Source organism: Jaculus jaculus, chromosome 7 (genome assembly GCF_020740685.1).
Source record: "Jaculus jaculus isolate mJacJac1 chromosome 7, mJacJac1.mat.Y.cur, whole genome shotgun sequence".
NCBI lineage: Eukaryota > Metazoa > Chordata > Mammalia > Rodentia > Dipodidae > Jaculus > Jaculus jaculus.
The window spans coordinates 35,819,299-35,837,870 of NC_059108.1; the positions used below are offsets into that span (position 1 = coordinate 35,819,299).

The 18,572-nt window shown below is 42.3% G+C and overlaps 1 protein-coding gene across 2 annotated transcripts in view; it reads right to left on the reverse strand.

Annotated features, from left to right (window-relative positions):
* Positions 1-18,572, reverse strand: part of Slc16a10 (solute carrier family 16 member 10) — a 153,542-nt gene that overhangs the window by 67,498 nt on the left and 67,472 nt on the right. The gene's annotated exons all lie outside the window — the stretch shown is intronic.

The following is an 18,572-nucleotide window of genomic DNA, read 5'->3' on the forward strand; positions in this document are numbered from 1 at the left end:
AAAAAGAGGAAACTTTAAAAAATTAGCACCAAATAAAATATTATTCCCTACAATAGCTGTACCAAGCAGAATTTGTTTACAAAGATGACTTTACTCTGAAAGTTAGTAGATAGAAGACAGCTACCATGTGTGCCATGGCAACTGTTTCTATTCTTATGTTTCTTAAATCCAGTATTACTATATTTATCTTAATTAACTTGGAATTTTAGCAATGATATTATGGACTAAACAAGTGATACCTTAAAGGGTACATTAAGTGACACAGTACTTTGAACTAGCTTTTTTAGATTCTCAAAATGACTATGCTCTTGGCTAGTACAATTTGGTTCTTGAAAATAAAGTATAAACTTGTTTACAGAGATTTAGTTTTATGGTAAGGCAATAACTAGTTTATCTACAGCTGTTGTAACAAGCTATAATAAAACTTGAATTTTTAGCTGGACATGGTGGCACATGCCTTTAATCCCAGCACTCAGAAGGCTGAGGCAGGAAGATCACTGTGAGTTCGAGGCCAGCCTGAGGTTACATAGTGAATTCCAGGGCTACAGTGAGACCCTACCTTGGAAAACAAAATAAAAACAAAACAAAACAAAAAAACCATGAATTTTTATAAATACAAGATTTAATTTGTTTTCAACTAACTTATTTATTTTGCCATACTTTTAAATCAGTATGCATCAATGAACTTGATGTGTAAACTATACTCTAAACAGTGGGAAAACTACAGAAATTATAAATATTTTGTCTCCTATTGGGGTTTTGATATACAGGTTGTATATCATAAGTTAGATAAAAGTTAAGTACCTTTTCAAACTATTTATGAGAAAGTTACTTTATTACTGTTAAGCTATCCCTATGAGTTTTTGAAATTTAGTGACCAAGGCTTTATTTATGTTTGCAAAACTGTTAGGATCCATTTCCAATTCCTAATTGAGATCAGAACAGCATCAAAGTGATGAAGTTTATAACATGACCTAAACCTCTACTTTCTTAAGGCAGAAAATTGCACCAGGGCCTCTAGCCACTGCAAACAAATTCCAGATACATGCACCACTTCGTACATCTGGCTTTACGTGGGTAACTGGAGAATCAAACCCAGGTTGTCAGGCATTGTAGGCAAGTGCCTTAAACACTGAACCATTTCTCTAGTCCCTACATTAAATATTTTAAATTAGCCTTTGAAAAAGAAAATTGGCGCAGGGCATGGTGACACATGCCTTTAACCTCACCATTCAGGAGGCAGAGGTAGAAAGATCACTGTGAGTTCAAGGCCAGCCTAGACTATATGATGAATTCCAGGTCAGCCTGGGCCCTACCTTGAACCTTCCCCCATCCCCCCAAAAAATAAATTTGGGCCTCAAAAAGTAGACTTCATTAGAAAAGAATGATACTGGATTGCTAGTTTGTTAGCAGACATGCAACCTTTTGAGAAATTGTAAATTTAAACTACTGTTATAACAAATTCTTCTGTATACCTTTTGTTTATAAACTAATATTTGTTTCAGTATTTTGTTTGAAAAACTAAATTGTATATGTGTATAATATAAACTTAAATCTATTTATATGTATTTGCAAGCAGAGAAAGGGATACAGAGAAGAGAGACAGACAGAGAGAATGGGCATGTCAGGACTCCTAGCCACTGCAAACAAACAGAAGCATGTACCACTTTATGCATCTGGTTTACATGGATATACTAGGTCCTTAGGCTTCACAGGCAAGCACCTTAACTACTTAGTCATCTCTCCAGCCCCTAAACTTAATCTTTTAATCCCATCTACTTTTAGCCTATTGTATAAAAACATACATTTAAAAAATTTTTAAATCTCGCCAGGTGTGGTGACACGCCTTTAATCCCAGCACTTGGGAGGCAGAGGTAGGAGGACTGCAGTGAGTTCGAGGCCACCCTGAGACTCCATAATGAATTTCAGGCCAGCCTGGGCCAGAGTCAGACCCTACCTTGAAAAACCAAAATAAATAAATAAATAAATAAATCTCATATTGTATATTTTGAGTATGTAATTTATTACATCTTAATTATATCTCAACACTACTGATAAAAACACACACGGGGGCTGGAGAGATGGCGTAGCGGTTAAGCGCTTGCCTGTGAAGCCTAAGGACCCCGGTTCGAGGCTCGGTTCCCCAGGTCCCACGTTAGCCAGATGCACAAGGGGGCGCACGCGTCTGGAGTTCGTTTGCGGAGGCTGGAAGCCCTGGCGCGCCCATTCTCTCTCTCTCCTTCTATCTGTCTTTCTCTCTGTGTCTGTCGCTCTCAAATAAATAAATAAAAATTAAAAAAAAAAAACACACGGAAGATTAACCAAACAAACAAAACTCCACTAGTTTAACACAAACATTAAACAAAAATTGACATAACTAAAGAACTAGATGAGGGGCTGGAGAGATGGCTTAGCGGTTAAGGCACTTGCCTGCAAAGCCAAAAGACCCAGGTTCAATTCCCTAGTACCCACATAAGCCATATGTACAAAGTGGCACATGAATCTGGAGTTCGTTTGCAGTGGCTAGAGGCCCTGCTGTATCCATTCTATCTCTCTAGCTGCCTCTTTCTCTCTCTCTCAAATAAATAAATAGCCAGGCGTGGTGGTACACACCTTTAATCCCAGCACTCAGGAGGCAGAGGTAGGAGGATCACTCTGAGTTTGAGGCCTACATAGTTAAATCCAGGTCAGCCTGGACCAGAGTGAGACCCTACCTCAAAAAACAAAAATAAATAAATAAATAAACAAAATAATGAAAAAAAGAAATAGATGGAGCTGGAAAGATGGCTCAGTGATGAGGGCACTTGCCTGCAAAGCATAAGGACCTGGGTTTGATTTCCCAGTTTGCACGTACAGCCAGATGCACAAGGTGGCACATGTGTCTGGAGTTCGTAGACAGTGACTATAGTCACTGGTGCATCCATTCTCTCTCTCTCAAATAAATAAATAAAATGCATATTTAAAGAAGAAATAAAGAACTCCACAATCACTGTTTCATATGTCAGCAAATTTCTCTTACTTAACAGAATAAGCAGACATAGAAGATCAGAAAACAAAGTCTAGATGACAGCATCAGGCACCCCAACCCAGCTGATGCCCATGAGACACTAACACAAAGCAACTGCAGAAAAATGTTTGCAATGGAAATTGTTAATCTCTGACCAGGATGGGCAGGTGGAAGAGCAGCTAACATTTCTGGAATACTCCTAATCCATGAAAAGATCTGGCACAAAGTTGTCATTTGATCTCCAGGCAAACCTGCCAGTATTATGTTCATTTTAAAGATGGCATTAAGATACTATAGGTGCTAAGCAACTTGTCAAGGTTCTGCAACTTTGGTAGGATTCAAACCAAACATTCCAGTTGTTACCAGGAATAAGAAGATATGCATCACTCTAAAACATCATCATTACAACAACACCGGAGAGGTATCTATCTAGTCAGGTGCCATAGTTGATGCTGTTGATAAACAGACATCCTCCCCCTACTCCAGAAGCTCATTATCAAGGAAAAGTAACACAAAATCCAGGCCTCCATCAAGATGATACAGTGAACTTACAATTCCATGCATCATCCTCCAGTCTAAGCACAAAGTAACAGTACACTTGGGGGGGGGAGGGGGACAGCCAAGCGTGGTGGCACACACCTTTAATCCCAGCTCTTGGGAGGCAGAGGTAGGAGGATCACCATGAGTTCAAGACCAGCCTATGACTGCAGAGTGAGTACAAGGTCAGCCTGGGCTAGAGTGAGACCGTACCTCAAAAAAAAAAAAAAATAAAAATCCTTGCTCTAGCTAAACTGCAAGAAAGAATGAGCTGGGTCAGTCTACTGCAGGGACTAGAAACAGGCATTGGCGACTGAATGTTCCCTGGGAGACAAAGAGCCACAGAGACCAGAGGTGTATCTCCCTACACCTGGTAAAAGGAGGCTGCAGGCAGAGAGAACTGTGGTTTCTATTCTTTTTTAAAACTTATTAGCTTATTGACAATATCTGTAAATATACACAGTGTATTCTGAACATAAACCCCTCCTGTAGCCTTACCTTGACCCCCATATTCTTTCCAACTAGTCCCTCTTCTACTATGCTCGTCTTTTTCCTCCTCCACCACCCTCCATGATGGAATGTTGCTGGGCCCAATACTGTGCAAGTCTTGTGCAGGAAGGACAGTCGCTTTGAGATCATGCATGCAATAGCTACTTCATGTCCAGAAGACAGAGGAGCTGAGATTTCTGCAGACTAAAGACCTAGGAAAGTATAAACCTCTAGCAGGCATACAAGTCTACACCCCATATTGACTATGGCTGGGTGTGTGACTTTCAATGTTACTACGGAGTTTAAAGCCCTGGCTCTAAACTGAGAATTCAGACAGCCAGATGGAACAGAGTGCACACCACTAGGTAGGGAAGGTAGAAGACATAGGATCAAATAAACAAAACAAGGTAACTCCCACTCAAAATGATTCTGTAAACTCAAATTCCAAAAGGCTGTAGCCAGCCCAATGCTTAAAAAGCGAACAAAGCACCAGGCAGCACACAGTCACCCTGTGGTGCCAACTCCACAGACGAGGCTGACTACCACTTAAGGTGAGGAAGTTCATATTTTTTCAAAGAAAAAAGGAGTAATTCAGTTTTTTGTTTGCTGTTAGTAGTAGTAGTAGTATCCTTTTTTTGTTGTTTTTGTTTTGTTTGTTTGTTTGTTTGTTTTTTTGGAGACAGGGTCTCACTCCAGCTCAAGCTGACCTGGAACTAACTCATTCTAGCTCCAGGCTGGCCTCAAACTCCTTAGCCTCAAGAGTGCTGGGATTAAAGGCATGCACCACCATGCCAGGCCGATTGTCACTATCATCATCATCATCATCATCATCATTATTATCATTATTATTATTATATTTATTATATTTTTTTGAGAAAGGGAGAGAGAAAGGGGGTAGTGGCAGAGAGAGACAGAGAGAAAGAATGGGTGCATCAGGGTCTACAGCCACTGCAAATGAACCCCAAGTGCACACCACCTTGTGCATCTGGCTTTCTATGGGTCCTGGGGAACAGAGCCTGGGTCTTTTGGCTTTGCTGGCAAGCACCTTAACCTGAGTAATCTCTCCAGTCCCTTGTTATTTTTAAGACAGGGTATTACTTTACAGCTCATGTTGGTCTCAAACTTCAAATTTTCCTGCCTTAGTCTCCCAAGTGGTGGGATTGTAGGTGTGTGGGTCACCATGACCAGTTTTCTTTCCCACTTTTTTGAAAATGAAATTTTCATTGTAAAATAGTTCTAAATTGCCATAAAAACTGAAAATGGAGCTGCAGAGATGGCTCAGTGGGTAAGGCACTTGCCAGCAAAGCCTAAGGACTCAGGTTCGCTTCCCTCATACTCAAGTAAAGCCAGATGCATAAAGAGGCGTACATATCTGGAGTTCGTTTGCAGTGGCTAGAGGCCTTGGCACACTGATTCTCTGTCACTTCTCTCTCTGGTTGCAAATAAAAAAATAAAAATAATTTTAAAAACTGAAAATAAATGGAGAGAGCCCATATATGTCCTCCCCACACACAATGTCTCCCACTGTTAATCCTTCACATTAATGTGGTACTTCTATCATACTTAGTGAGTGGGCCAGTGTTGATACGAAGACCATATTTTATTCATACTTCCTTGGTCTTGACCTAAAGTCCTTTTTTTCCATTCCAGGACCCAAATCCAAGATAACACATTACATTTACTGGGCATGTCCCCCTCTAGGCCCCCTTTGACCATAACAGTTTGCCAGACTTCCCTTGTATTTAATGACCTTGAGAGCACTGAGAAGTATTTATCAGCTGTTTTGTAAAATGTCCCTCCCAGGGATTTGCTGATGTTTTTCCCACGATTAGTCTGTTGCTGAGAGTGCTTTGGAAGGAATACCACAGTAGTAAAGCTCTTCATCACATTAATCAAGGGGACACAGTTTCACTCTTGATACAACCCTCCATCACCTAGCTGAGGTATTTGTTTCAAGTTCCCCTACTGTGAAGTTGCTGTCTCTTCCCTTTCATAGGGCACTCTTGGAGGGAAGTCACACTCAAGAAGTGTGTTATGCTTCTCATCCCTGGGAGCAATGGATAACCTGCATAGGCTGTTTGGAGTTGCTTTGTGTGTGTCACATTTATGTCTTCAGTCACTGATTTCTATTGGTAATGGGGCTCATGTGTAGCTATTACCTACTTTAGGTCATACACAAAGACTTCTTTATCCTGCCTCCCATGCCCTGACAGCCCTTAGGGAGCCCTGTCACTCAGCTTCTGTGACCCTGCATAGCTCAGTTATCTCACCTTCTGGAGTTTATGCTCCCCTTGCCTTCCTTCCTTTCTTTTTAGGTAGGGTTTCGTTCTAGCCTAGGCTGACCTCGAATTCACTATGTAGTCTTAATGTAGCATCAAACTTACAGCAATCCTCCTACCTCTGCCTTTGAGGGCTGGGATTAAAGGCATGTGCCACCATACCTGGCTTAATTTTTTGTTTATTTTTATTTATTCGATAGAGACAGAGAAAGAGGGGGGGAGGGAGGGGGAGGGAGGGGGAGGGAGAGGGAGGGAGAGGGAGAGGGAGAATATGTGTACACCAGGGCCTCTGGCCACTGAAAACGAACTCAAGATGTATGTGTCACCTTGTGCATCTGGCTTACGTGGGTACTGGGGAATTGTAGCAGACAGCTTCAGATTCACTGCAATGAACTTCCAGACCAGGAACAGTTATGGAGGAAGGGATATTTATTGAAGTTTACAGATCCAGGGAAAGTTCCATAAATGGCAGAAGAAGCTGGCCTGCCTTCACAGGACCAAGCAGAAAGAGACACAGCATAGCACACTTCAGGAACTCCAGCTAGGCACACTTTGCATATCTTTAGCCCACCACCACACCTAAAGATCCACCCAGTGACATTGCCTCCAGCCAGGTGGCTAAAGATGCAAACTACAAACCAATAAACAACTGGATATATTGGGGGCCATCTATTCTATTCAAACCACCACAGGAATCAAGCCTCAAACCAGGGTCCTTAGGCTTCACAGGCAAGCACTTAACTGCTAAACCATCTCTCCAACCCCTGCCTTAATTTTTAATATTTATTTATTTTCTTATTTATTTATTTGCAAGCAGAGAGAGAGAAAGAAGGGCATGCCAGGGCCTCTAGCCACTGCAAATGAACTCCATGCCACCTTGTGTGTCTGGCTTTATGTGGTTACTGGAGAAAATCAAAGCCAGGTTGTTAAGCTTTACAGGCAAGTGCCTTGACCACTGAACCATCTCTCTTTTTTAGAAAGAGTGGGGGGGATGGAAATTGGTGCACCATGGCCTCCAGCCACTGTAATCAAACTCCAGAAGCAGGTGCCACCTTGTGTGCACGTGTCATCTTGTGCATCTAGCTTATGTGGGAGCTGGGGAGTCAAACATGGGTCCTTAGGCTTCAAAGGCAAACTCCTTAACCACTAAGGCCATCTCTCCATCCCTGAACCATCTCTTAACTTTTTTTTAAGACAGAGTCTAACTTTAGCCCAGGCTGACCTGGAACTTACTTTGTAGGCCAGGCTACTCAAACTCAGGTCAGTCTTCCTACTTCAGTCTCCTTAGTGGTGGGACTAAAGGCATGAGTCACCATGTGGGGCTTCTTAACTTTTTGTTTTTACAGAGCCCTTCCATGTGGCCTAAGCTGGCCTTAAACTCATGATCCTCCTGCCTCAGCCTCCTAAGAAGCTGGGACTACAGGTACATGCCACCATACCCAGCTGTTTACTGGCACATAAGGGGTACAGCCTCTCAAATTTTCTGCTGCAGTCTTCTTCACAGAGCCCTGTTTACTTTTTACTGGAGATTGGTTTAGAAGCAAAGATCTACTGGATCTAGATACTACCGTTATAGAGCTGGCAGGGTCTGGGCCCTCTCCACAAACAGCTGAGAAATAAATGCATGCTGATCATCCTATGTCTAATTGCATATCTATAAATACGTTATCTGTGTATGATTGTGGTACTGGGGCTTAAACTCAGGGCCTCACCCATGCTATGCAAGAGCTCAATACTCTATCAATGAACTACATCCCCAGCCCTTTTCTTTTAATTTGTGAGATAGGGTCTCAGCTAAATTGCCCAGGCTGGCCTTGATTTTGAGATCTCCCTGCCTTAGCCTTTGAAGTATGTGGGGTTATAGGTACATGCACCATACCCAGCTTCTAGAAATACATCTATATATGTAACCATCAGAATCTACATTAAGCTAAACATGAACTCATATTGGTCTCCATCTGATAGCCCTCTCCTTTTCTTGTTGATAATCTCCCATTCCAACAATGGAAAACCAGAAATACATGTTTCATCTTAGAAAGCTACAAAAGTTGCTAGGTATTCCCAGCAATCAGAAGGCTGAGGCAGGAGCACACGTTTGAGGCCAGCCAAAGCTAGATAGCAAGACACTGTCTCAAAAAAAAAAAAAAGAAAAGAAGAGGACTGGAGAGATGGCTTAGCAGTTAAGGTGCTTGTCTGCAAAGCCTAACCACCCAGGTTCAATTCCCCAGGACCCATGTAAACCAGATGCAGAAGGTGGCACATATGTCTGGAGTTCATTTGTAGTGGCTACAGACTCTGGTGTATGCATGCTTGCTCACTCGCTTGCTCCCACCCTCCCTCCCTCTTTCTATCTCACTTTCTCTCTTAAATAAATGAATAAATAAAATTTTTAAAAAAGGAAAAGAGGGGAAATTATAAAAGTAAAAGAAATGGGGCTAGAGAAATGGCTCAGTGTTAAAGGAGCTTGCTTGAAAGCTTAACAGTCTGGATTTAATTCCCTAGTATCCATGTAAAGCCAGATGTACAAAATGATGCATACATCTGGAGTTTGTTTGCAGGGGCAGGAGGCCTCGGTGCACCCATTCTTTCTCAATCTCTCACTCCTTGAAAATTAATAAAATAAAAAGTAATAATAATAAGACAAGTCAGATGAGGGAGGTGATGCATGCTTTTATAAAAAAGGTAAAAGAAATGAATTGACGTGTTGAAATAAAATAAATCAAATAACCATATTATTCTGTTTGTTAATACCAAGATTCTGTAAGTAATGAGCTTAAACATGGTATAAGACCATTCAACATGGACAGTGAAGGGTCTGGATTGCTCTTTTGCAACACTGAGTAAGGACTGAATCCAGGGCCCTGTGTTCATCAGGAAGCACTGAACCACTGCTACATCCTCAGCCCCTCTTCATTTTGTATTTTGAGACAATATTTCATGAAGTTGTCCATCCTGATCCTAAACTGCTATGTAGCCTAGGCATGCCTTGAACTTGTGACCCTCCTGCCTTAGCCTCTCAAGTAGCTGAGATTCCAGGCCTATGCTCATGCTTGGCTTTAAAGTGAACTATTGTTGCTCTGCAGTATTCTTCTGTCATGGCTTGTGCACCTCACTGAGGCACCATGGACATGGTTTCTCAGGATTAGAAGTGATGCTCACAGCCCAGGAACTAAGAAGTGCTCAGAGACCAACATTTCTGCTAACTTGTAACCATTCATATCACATAGGAAGCTCTATGCCATTGCTGCATGGAAAGTGGATGCAACAAATCTCTAACAAGTAGTGATTTCTGCAGTATATCACATACTATTCCTAAAATGTGAAAATAACAAAGTCTGCAGTTGAAGAATAAAAAATCAAGCCGGGTGTGGTGGTGCACGCCTTTAATCCCAGCACTCGGGAGGAAGAGGTAAGAGGATCGCTGTGAGTTTGAGGCCACCCTGAGACTCCTTAGTGAATTCCAGGTCAGCCTGGGCTACAGTGAGACCTTACCTCAAAAAAACAAAAGTAAAAAAATAAAAAATTAAAAAAAATTAAAAATCACAATATATCAAACCCACATCAGCTGCTGAGCCCTATACCTCTTGGAAATTTACATCCGTACATATACAGTCTTGAGTTTGCACCCCCCCACACACCCGCTCCTAATGTAAATCCACAGTTCACACTTCTAAGACAAAGTTCCCTGGCCCTCATGTATTAAAATCACTATAAAAGTAATAAATACTTTTTTGAACCATATCACTGTTCAAAACAAGATAAAATCCCCTACCATTAGGCATGATAGTCATATGGGTAAATCAATGTGAGTCTTTTTTGTTTTCTGAGGTAGGATTTCTCTCTAACCCAGGCTAACCCGGAGTTCATTATGTAGTCTCAGACTGACCTCAAACTCACAGTGATCAGCCTACTGGGCCTCCTCAGTGCTGGGATTAAAGGCATGTGCCACCATGCCTAGCCAAATGTGAGTTTTGATCAGACCTGTCACTTCCCACTAGAACACAACAACCTAATGATCTCCTGGTTTGACTCCTACACAATACTCGGTCTTCTGAAGAGATGGGTTCGGTGTAACCCAATACCCACAATACTCAATATTAACCCAAACTATTTAGAGGCTCATATTTTGTGTGACTTCTGTGTTGTGGCTTCATGGCTAGGCATTTCAATAAATTCATATAGCTTGTCTGTTTTTTTTTTTTAAGTCCACTGTGGGGGGCTGGTGAGGCGATAGCTCAGTTGGTACAGTACATCCCTTGCAAACATTACAACCTGAGTTCAACCTCCAGAACCCACATAAAAATTTCCAAGATGGGACTGGGGATATGGTTAAGAGTACTCCCCATACAAGCATGAAAGCCTAAGTTCAAATCCCTAGCATCAAAGTAAATAGTTGGGCATGGCCATGCATGCCTATAACTCCAATTCTGTGGAGAGCAGAGACCAAATCATTGCTGGAGCTTGTAAAAACAGCAAGCTCCAGGGCTGGAGAGACGGCTTAGCGGTTAAGCGCTTGCCTGTGGAGCCTAAGGATCACGGTTCAAGGCTCGACTCCCCAGGACCCACATTAGCTAGATGCAGAAGGGGGCGCATGTGTCTGGATTTTGTTTGCAGTGGCTGGAGGCCCTGGCGTGCCCATTCTCTCTTTCTCTATGTGCCTCTTTCTCTCTCTGTCTCTCTCAAATAAAATAAATAAAAAAGGGCTGGAGAGATGGCTCAGCGGTTAAGCACTTGCCTGTGAAGCCTAAGGACCCCGGTTCGAGGCTCGATTCTCTAGGACCCACGTTAGCCACATGCACAAGGGGACACATGCATCTGGAGTTCTGCAGTGGCTGGAAGCCCTGGCGTGCCCATTCTTTCTCTCTCTGTCACTCTCAAAGAAATAAATAAAAATGAACAAAAAATTTAAAAAAATAAAAATAAAAAATAAATAAATAATAAAATAAAATACCGTCCCTATAAAGAAAAAAAAAAAAACAAAAAAACAGCAAGCTCCAGAAGCAGTAAGAGACCCTGTCTCAAGGAACACAAGAATGAGCAAAAACAGGAGGACGTCTGACATTCTCCTTGGGCTTCCACATGCCCACGTACAAAGCATGTGGCACACACACCACACTATATGTGCTACATACTCAAAAAAATATTCAGGTATGGTGGCACATGCTAGTAATCATCCCAGTGCTGGGGAGGTGGAGATAGGAGGATCTCTGGGGCTCTCTGGCCAGCCAGTCTAGCCTAGTTGGTGAGCTTCAAGCCTATCTCTAATAAAAAGGGGCCAGCTGGGTGTGGTGGCATATACCTTTAATCCCAGCACTCAGGAAGCAGAGGTAGGAGGATTGCTGTGAGTTCAAGGCTACCCTGAGACTACATAGTTAATTCCAGGTCAGCCTGGACCAGATTGAGACCCTACCTTGAAAAAAACAAACAACAACAAAAAAAAAGGTGGCCAGCATACCCAAGCAGCGATGCCAAAGGGTGTCCTCTGACCTCCACATATGCACATGCAGCCACAGGCAAACATATACCCAGAAGCACACATGCAATAAGCCCTACCGAAAGCATGGATATTTAAAGATGATTTTTAAAAGAAATTTATGAGAGAGCAAGTAAGTGAGAGGATTGGTGTGCCAGGGCCTCTAACCACTGCAATCAAACTCCAGATGCATGTGCCACCTTGTGCAACTGGCTTATGTGGGTTCTGGGGAGTCGAACCTGGGTCGACAGGCAAGTGCCTTAACGGCTAAGCCATCTCTCCAGCACTAAAGATGATTTTTCAAAAACTGTGTATGTACTCTCAGTATGGCACCCTTATATTAAGCCAGGCTGGGAGCCTGAGGCCTCAGTCAGGTATGATCATTCTGGGCTCTAGCAGAACTACTTTCACAATTTTCTTAAGGACACAGCCTTCACTTCCATGGAAAGAAATTAAATGAAACTGCCTGATAAATACTATTGTCATTCTACCACAAGAACAATGCCAGGACACTTCCGGTCAAGATGGCGACTGCCTAGCTGCACTACAGACAACAAGGAAAAAAAAGATAGATGCAGATCCTAAGAAGAGAGCTGCCTCAACATACCTCAAAAGGGGCCCAACTGAAACTAAGGACAACTGGCGAAATAAGCAAGGGTGATGTTTTCCTGTGAACCGGATACCAGCACAAAGGGGAAGGAGATCAACGCAGAGAAATATCAACTCCTACCAAATCAGAGAGCCAGAGCCTCAGAGGCCCCCAACACCTCAGCACTGAAGCAGACCAAAAATGAACCCAACATGGCTCAGGGATATTTTGTGGAAGAGGGGGCGGAAAGAATATCAGAGTCACATGTTGGGTCATGATTTGCAGAGACATTTATCATACCAATAACTGGGGGCTAACTCCACAATGCATGACCCATTTTCATTAACAAGGAGGGTCTGATGGGAAGGGGTAGATCACAGATGAGCCTAAATAATGGTACCAAACTGCCTGTATTTACTGAAAACTAATAAATTAAAAAAAAAAAAAGAACAATGCCAGGGTTCATTCATGACTCGGTGCTTCCTACAAGAAGCCAAAGAATAGAAAACCCTTCCTTTAAGACATAGGTGAAGGACTGGGAAGATGGCTCAGCAGTTAAAGACACTTGCCTGCAAAGCCTGAAGACCTGGTCTGATTGCCCAGGACCCATGTAAAGCCAGATGCACAAAGCAGCACATGTGTCTGGAGTTTGTTTGCAATGGCAGGAGGCCCTGGTGGACCCATTCTCATCCTATCTACTTGAAAATAAATAAAAATTTTAAGGACAAAAGTAGCATGTAGATTTGGATCTGGGGATAGGTCACTGGTAGAGTGCTTACCTTGGGTTCAATCTCTACATAAATCAAGTGTGGCATTCCATACCTGCAATCCCAGAACTTGGGAGGCTAAGGCCATTTTGGGATACAGAGTAAGTTCCAGACCAGTACAGAAAGAGAGAGGGAGGGGGGAGGAAAAAAGAGAAAGAGAGAGCATTTTGGGTGTCAGGCAGATTAGAGTGTAATTTGTCATGGCATTGTATCAATTCCATGAGCTATGATGGTTTATCCATTGAGCATTATATACCACCTGTGGTGTTAACATCACATTCCATGTCACATTTTCAATAGTTGATTTAGCTAGGCGTGGCAACACATGCTCTAATCCCAGCACTTGGGAGGCTCAGGTAGGATGATGGCCATGAGCTTGAGGCCAGCTTGGGCTACCAGGTTAGCCTGGGCTAACTTGTAAAAAATCTGTGAAGGGGGAAATGGGAGAGGGGAGGGAATTATCATGGTCTATTGTCTATAACTATGGAAGTTGTCAATAAAAAGTCAAAAAGGAATCAAAAGTTAATTTATTTTGATTCCTATCTCACCATTTTATTTGTGTAGTGTTTTATGTTTCTGAAAAACCACATTAAATTCTTTGTGGAATGAGGCAGTATAAATTAATACACATGTAATCCTATTACAATAGTCATTTGATCTTTGCAGTAATAACAAGATTGATGGCCTAAAGTGAAAAAGTAGTTAGAGGAAATTTTTTAAAATATGTTCTAACATAAAGTATTACACCTGGGCGTGGTGGTACATGCCTTTAATTCCAGCACTTGGGAGGCGGAGGTAGGATCGCTGTGAACTTGAGGCCAGCCTAAGACTATGTAGTGAATTCCAGGTCAAAGTGAGCTAGAGTAGGACCCTACCTTGAAAAAACAAAAATGGGACTGGAGAGATGGCTCAGTGATTAAGGTGCTTGCCTGAAAAGCCTAACAGTGAGGGTTTGATTCCCCAGTACCCACATAAAGCCAGATGCCCAGTGGCATATGAATCTGGAGTTCTTTTGCAGGGGCTGGAGATGCTGGCATGCCTATTCTCTTTGTCTCTCTGCTTGTAAATTGTGGTGGTTTGAATAGATGGCCCCTAATATATTCAGTTCTTTAGTGTTTGTAGTTTGCATCTGCTGGCTACCTGGCTAGAGGCAATGTCACTGGCTGATCTTAAGGTGTGGTGGTGGGTTTCCTATTCCAATCTAAAGATATGCAAAGTGTGCCTAGCTGGAGCTCCTGAAGTATGCTGTGGCTTTTGACCTTTAGGCTTCTGCTTCTCTCTCTCCACTTGGACCTGTGAAGGCAGGCCAGCTTCTTCTGCCATTATGGAACTTCCCCTGGATCTGTAAGCTTCAATAAATATCCCTTCTTCCATAACTGGGCCTGGTCTGGAAGTTCATCTCAGCAAACCTGAATCTGTCTGCTACAGAACTTGGTACCGAGGAGTGGGCTGAGATGAACCTGACAATGTGGATGTTGATCTTTTGGAACCTTTGTTTTGGAGAAATAGGCATGGACTAGGTGCTTGAAACTGAAGATGTCTTCTGGAGTTGTAAGCCAAGTTTTACGGCCTATTCTGATGAGAGTCTGAGAATGCTAAGTGCAGGCAGCATTGAACTTCGAGGCTTGGCTTATGAGCTTTCTAAGGGGAAGGAAAGACTGCAGAGAACTTTGTTGGAACTGGGCTATTGGCATAAGGGCTGGCTGCATCCTGCTGCCCAGGCCCAGAGTTTGATCAAGGTTAAATTCGTAATGAACTGATGTGCTTCGCGAAAGATATTGGACTGAAAGATTTAAGATTTTAAGATGGAAAACCTCAAGCAAGTTAAAATTACAGGCACTGAAGCCGGGCGTGGTGGCGCACGCCTTTAATCCCAGCACTCGGGAGGCAGAGGTAGGAGGATCGCCCGAGAGTTCAAGGCCACCCTGAGACTACATAAGTGAATTCCAGGTCAGCCTGAGCCAGAGTGAGACCCTAACTAGAAAAACCAAAAAAAAAAAAAAAAAAAAAAAAAAAAATTACAGGCACTGAGACTGGTTTTAGATTACTGAATCTGCTATTGTTAAACACATTAGCAATCTTAAAGGAAGATGGTCCAATTGCTTTACCATGGAAAGGCTGCCTGAGGAAAGACTATCATAGAAATGCAAACACTTTTGGAAAGAGATGACTGGAGAAGGAACCTGCTTTGCAAGGTTATGATTTATTTTGTCTGTGAATTAAGAATATGGCTGTGTCCTACACACCTGGTATTGGTTTCAGAAGCATGAAAAATGCGAGGAGTGGTCATAAAATGCACATGCTTCCAGGAGCTGCCACTGAGGCAGGACCTGATGCCCTGATAGGCTAAAAGAGCCTTTGGAAAATGTGAGGAGTGGTCATGAATTGCACATGGTTCCAGGAGCTGCTGCTGAGACGCAGCATGAGGCAGGGCATGATGCCCTAATAGGCTGAAAGAGCCTTTGGAAGATGGACTGTAGTTTGCATGAAGACCTCAAGAAGTTTTGGATATACCAAGACTGTGCAAAGGCTACCATGGAGTGCACTGTTGGCCTGAGATGGAAGTGTTCCCTGGCTACTCTGCCCAGCTGGAGGGGCAGAATTGGAAAGTCTGGAGACTACCAGTCTGGTTATGTTGAACTTGAACTGCAGAAGTTTGATGTCTATTTGATGGTTGTTGAGTTTGCATTGTTTTAGTCTCTCCTTATACCAGTTGAAAATGTTTACTCTATGCCTTTATATGTTAGAAGTGTTTAACTTATTTGATTTTACAGGTCTTAATATCTTAAAATTGGTGAAGACTGTGGAGACCTTTGAAATTGAACTCAGTACAATTTACAATGTGTAATGGTTATAAATGTATTGGAGGCCAGGAGCGTAATGTGGTGGTTTGAATAGATTTACCCCAATATATTCAGTTCTTTATTGTTTGTAGTTTGCATCTGCTGGCTACCATTCTGTGAGCTTCTGCCATGTGGGAAATGATGTACTAGTGACTTTCTCATTGTTGGACCAAAAACAGCTTATGGAAGGTGAAGGAGTTTAATTTGCCTTACAGCTCCAGAGGGAAGAGTCCATTGTAGTAGGAAAAGCACAACAGGAGAGACACCCAGTGTCATATTACAGAACAAGAAGATGAATGCTGGTGCTCAACCAACAGCCCAGACCCCAGGCCCACAGAATGTTGTCCATAGTTATGGTGGTTCTTCCCGCCTCAACCTAATCAAGATGTGCCTTAAAATGAACTCAATTTGCATAATCCCTCATAAGTGATTCTACTGACATTGTAACCCATCACAATGCGTAGGTGCCTTATTCACACCACTCCACTCAATCTTCAAAGTGGCCTAAGGCGAGGTAGCCAAAGCTATTTAAGATTGCCTGAGAGGGTTCAAATGTCTAACCCAGACTGTCTGGGCCAAGGCCCTTCTCAGTCATTCCAGCTCTCCTTGGGAACAACCTAAGCTGATGAGTATACAGTAGCATAAATTGATCTACATATACTACAGTTCTTTAATCTTTGACTTCCCTTAAAAATACAAGAGCAGGGCTGGAGAGATGGCTTAGCGGTTAAGCGCTTGCCTGTGAAGCCTAAGGACCCCGGTTCGAGGCTCGGTTCCCCAGGTCCCACGTTAGCCAGATGCACAAGGGGACGCACGCATCTGGAGTTCGTTTGCAGAGGCTGGAAGCCCTGGCGCGCCCATTCTATCTCTCTCCCTCTATCTGTCTTTCTCCCTGTGTCTGTCGCTCTCAAATAAATAAATAAAAAATGAACAAAAAAAAATACAAGAGCAATTTAGGAACCCTTTCAACTATCTGGTTAGGATCCAACAGACCTAATTAATATGTCTTCCTGTGAAGGAATACAACAGAATCCAGCTTATTCTAAGAATTTTCTATTATACTAGTCCTAAGTGTCCTCTCTCACCTCTAAACTCCCCCAACACTTCTTGTCAGAGCTACTCACTAACCCTAGGTTCCACATCTTATGCATTGTGTTTACACCAGTATGCAAATGCATGGATACACATTTGTCTCTCCAAACCTAAGTTTCTTAAATGCCACCCACTACCATGTCTCAAATGCCTCTCTCTCTCTCTCTCTCTCTCTATCCTGCACATCACAGCAGATATACAAACTATCTCAAACAAATGAATAAAATCACTGGATCTTTGAAAGGGAAATTATTATTGGATATGTAATATTTAACCTCTCTACCTTTCTCAAAGAGGGCTGAATCTATTTCCTTTGTACAATGATCCTCTCTCCTTCCAGCAACATGATCTCTGAGAAGCCAGAAAAGAGTTCTTACACATATATCTAAAACTACTTACAGCAAGGTAGTGATCATTTCAAAACTCTCCCACAAGGAAACAGCCTCAATTCAATAAAGTTTTTTCTTAAATGTCTCAGCATAGACTTGTTATACAGTACAATTCACAGGATTAAGTCCTATGTAACAATGAAGAATTTTTTAAAAATTGTATCTAATAAAGAAAAACACCCAGTTCTATATATCAGATATTTGAAGAAATTAACTTATTTAAATGAAAAAGAGTAAGAGAAAGACTAACTGTGGGTGCCCCAGGGCTTCTTGCCACTGCAAACAAATCCAGATGCATGCTCCACTTTGTGCATCAAGCTTTACATGTATACTGGGGAATCAAACCTAGGCCAACAGGCTTTTCAAGCAAGCACCTTTATTTAGCCACCAAGCAATCATCCCAGTCACCACATATCAGATTTTTACCCAATATATTCATTCATTCATTCAACCAACAAATATCTATACAGTGACTATAATGTGTGTGCCTGTACTAGTCTAGGGGCTAAGAAGATAGCAGGGAATAAAACACACACAAATCCATGCCCACATGGAGGTGCAACTCTGCTGAGAGACAACATTAAGAAGGAAAAATGATATGCTGGTATGCAAAGTCAGAACTCAACTCCACATAAACAGGAGGCTAAAATTAATGGAATCAACAGCATTTTCCAGTTATCATGCACTAAATTAAATAGACAGCTACAAAGGGAAGAGTATACAGACTGCTTGTCATGAGATAAACATCTATTGAGCCATGAATTGTTAGCCACCAGGGATCCTAAGTCCCTAAGTTCAAGAAGCTCTATTCAAGAAAAATGGACAGGGACAGGGAAGTGAATAGGGTGGTAACTGACCAAGGTGTTCATCACAGACTATGGGATCTCTCAGGAAATGCCCAACCCAAATGCGGGAGGGCCTGGGTGGTCAGACATTATTTCCTTGGGGTATCAACCAACTGTTGAAGGATAAACAGTCTTCTTTACTCAGGCAAAGGATGGGGAGACAGGGGTAGAGCACACATGAAATGAACCTATGCAAGGGGTTCCCCCAAGGATTCAGCCTGACTCACAGCAAAATTACATTTGACATTCCAAGAAACACGGG